Source organism: Crocuta crocuta, unplaced genomic scaffold (genome assembly GCF_008692635.1).
Source record: "Crocuta crocuta isolate KB4526 unplaced genomic scaffold, BGI_CrCroc_1.0 scaffold224, whole genome shotgun sequence".
NCBI lineage: Eukaryota > Metazoa > Chordata > Mammalia > Carnivora > Hyaenidae > Crocuta > Crocuta crocuta.
The window spans coordinates 1,063,979-1,067,644 of record NW_027529545.1 but is presented as its reverse complement, the minus strand read 5'-3'; positions in this window follow the sequence as shown (position 1 = coordinate 1,067,644).

The following is a 3,666-nucleotide window of genomic DNA, read 5'->3' as shown; positions in this document are numbered from 1 at the left end:
AGCCACGACCTCCACACTTGAAACCCTGGCATCAGAAAGGGGCCGCAAATGAAGGAAAACGACCTTGACGGGATGATGATTAGGGACTGTCCTGGGAATGTACCTGGGTAGGAGGGGGCCGGACACAGACCTCGCGCTAAATCGGCCCAGTGAGCTTGAATAGAAACCTTACCGTCCGTGGCTGTGGGCGGCACCGCCCTCCTGCCCCACGTCGCATCGACCGGCCATAAACAACGATTGCGAAGCTCAGGCAGCAACTAGGAGCCGTCCGAGCACGATGAAAGGAGTCCGCCCTATCCGGATGTAGCTGAAATTAAGCCTGAAGGGAACCGCGTCCAGGGAGCTGGAATCGACCAGGTGCACACTCAGCCTTGCCCTTGTGGTGATGAGTCCCAGCAAGGACTCTGCTGCTTGTCGCCAAAAACATCCTGATCGCATTCCATGCCAAGCCATCGAAGGGCTGGGAACTAGCCGCGTGAACTTATCCGAAGTGTGGAAGGAAAAGCAAAGTGTTCAAAGGATGCTTCTGCACAGAGCTCCGGAACTGTGACCTCTGTTGTCCTTCAGGACCCGCTCAGTACCGTGAGCGCTCTGTCCTCACACGGGTCCCACGTTATACCACTCCGTGGTTGTCGTTTCCATGGCTCCCACCACACGTGACACTGTCTGTGAAAGCAGTAAGTAAGCGCTAATTCTACATCCAGGATCGCTCCCGCGTGTCCACGCCTCACCTGCCAAGTAGACCTAGGCGTCCCGAGAAGGAACTTGTCTTAGCGACTTCAACGTCTGCTCCAGCAGCGGCTGCGATCCCACAGAAACATCGGAACACCTGCTACGTGAGGTGACCCCAGGTTGAACACTTGGCAGAAAGTGCTGTCACTTTCTCCTCAAACCGAGGGACCACGCAAGCATGAACTAGATACTTTATAAACCGCTTATACCAATGGCCTGGGATTTTATTAAGGTAACTCTGCCGCAGCAGTAAGTGTACTATGTCTGTTATGGGGTAAGGAATAACTATTAATATGTATCGCTTTAATGCGCTGTATGTTTAAGAAAGTATGTAATTTTCAAAATTTTACCTTAAGTTATGAGGAATCTGTGGCTTTTGAAATAATTTTTGGTACCCTTTTATTTGCAGGAAACATAACCTCGTAATACCTGTTTCATTTATTTTTTTAAGTTTATTTTGAGAGAGACAGTGTGAGTGGGGCAGAGGCAGAGAGGGAGAATCTCAGGCTGTAGTGCAGAGCCCAACGTGGGGCTCGAACTCATGAACCATGAGATCGTGAGCTGAGCCAAACTCGGACATTTAACCGATGCTTAACCGACCGAGCCACCCAGGGGCCCTTGTAATAGGTTTTAAATCTGGACACATATTACATTTTCACGGAGGGGGATACCTCTGGGATCCCGAGAATGCACTGAGCTACGTTTTAGACTAGGGAGCACAGAGGCCCAATTACAATCTTAATTTTTCTCTAGTGGGACTCGCGTATTATGTAAACTATGTGTCACCCTGCCCTGAGACTGCTACCTGCCTTGTCCCTTTAGAGATTTCAGATAATAGGAGCTTGCTTAGAGCAAGCGCTCCAGTACCTCCTGATCCTTCCAGTGACCCCAGCTCAGGGGGAGACCCTGCTGTTCCCTGGTACACAGCCTCTCCTTGGGGGAGGGAGGGCGGACCTCACATGTTGATGGCTAACACCCCATGCGATGGTATCAGGAGGCGGGGCCTTTGGGAGGTGCTTAGGGCATGAGGGTGGGGCCCCGTGATGGGATCGGTCCTCCTAAGGGAGACTCCAGCCAGAGCTCTTGCCCCTTCCCGTGAGGACCCACGAGAGGACGGCCTGCTGTGCACCAGGAAGCCGGCCCTCCTCACCAGACGCCGAATCTGTGGCGCCTGGATCTCGGACCTCCAGCCTCCGAAACCGTAAGCTGTAAATTTCTGCAGTTTCTAAGTGGCCCAGTCCACGGTATTTGCTAACAGCAGCCCGAACAGGTCCAAACAGGTTTAGTCTTCTTTTTAAGGCCGAGAAAGCTGAGGCCCAGAGGTGTCAAGATCGCACAGCAAGTGAAGGGCTGAGCTGCCGCTCTGCTTTCAAGACTCGCATTTGATTTTTTTAAACTGAAGTGTCACTGACATGTGCCATTAGTTTCAGGGGTACAGTCAGTGTAAGGCCTGAGATTTGTAGCTGTCGGAAATGGTCCGCACAGTAAGTCTCGTTAACATCCATCACCGCAGGTACAGGTTTTTTCTTGTGATGGGAACTTGATGCAAATCTGCAATACAGTATTGTCTATAGTCCCTGTGCTGTACGGTGCATCCTCGGGACTGATGAGTGAGTGAGATTTGAACCTCTCGTCCCCCTTCACATATTTCACCCACCCCACGTTTGACAGTCACTAATCTATTCCTCTGTATCTACGGGCTTGGCTTTTTGTTTTTTTTCTTTCAGATTCCACATATAAGTGAGATCATATGCTATGTGTCTTTCTCTGATTTCACTCAGCATAATGCCCTCAAGGGCCATCCGTGTTGTCACAAATGTCACAAATGGTTTCCTTCTTTTAAGCTGAGTGACAGCCCATTGTCTATACCATATTTTCTTTCTTCACTCTTCTGCAGGCGGACGCTTCGGTTGTTTCCATGTCCTGGCTATTGCAAATAATGCTGCCGTGAACATGGGGGCACAGGTCTCTTCTGGAGGACATGCATTCTTCACCACCACACACGGAAATGACCCTTGGTACGAGTCCCATTGTCACCGCAGAGGTGAGGTATGAATTCGGCTCCTCACTTAGGTAGGAAGGAATAACTGCTGGAGAATCAACTGTGTTGGTGACTCAGTAATCGGTACCTATATATTCAATTTATATTAAAAATTACTTAAGTGAACTTAGGCCCCCCACCCCCACCCCCTGATCACCACAGACTGTAAATTGGAATTCTAGAATTTGCTACCCTTTCATTTATAGACTGCCCCTTGAAAGACGGAGTACCTTGCCGATCGGGGCTGCCCCTTTTGCATGTCATATTCCTGGGATGATGCAGAGGGCAGAGCTCCCTAGACACAGGGAACTGCTAGGGAATGTTCCAGTGAAACACAGGAGCCGGGTTCCAACCCCACCTTGTTCACTAATACTTGCCCTAATGACTGGTGTTTGTTCCGATTCTGAATAGTGCGAACACCGGAGAGAGGACTTCATTTAAAACCTCGGAGAACATCCAAAATGGAGTTCACGTTCTAAGTGAATCTCGTGTTGGAGCGGAGAAGTGTTGACCCCCCGGTAGCCCAGGTATGACCCAGGCACAAGCGCTCTGACACCCGGCGGGCTGTGGCCTTTCCCAGGCGCGGTGGCAGGCTGCGATACGGTGATCCTGTCAGCAGCCTTGCTTGACCGTGTGCCGCAGAGACTTTTGAGAAAGAGTATAGGTCGGTCAACGGGGTGAACCCCTGCGTAGGACTGTTACAAGGCTTTGTTTCTCGTAACGATGCCTTATCCTACACTCGCTCAGTAACACTTGGGACCAAAGAAATGCCAGCGGTCACTACTTTTCTCAGCAGTTTACGAAGATGTGACTCACGGGTGACAAAACGGCCGCTAGCAGGGAGACTATGGCGTCACTTCTGAACAGGTGATTTCTGTCTGGAGAAATGACCG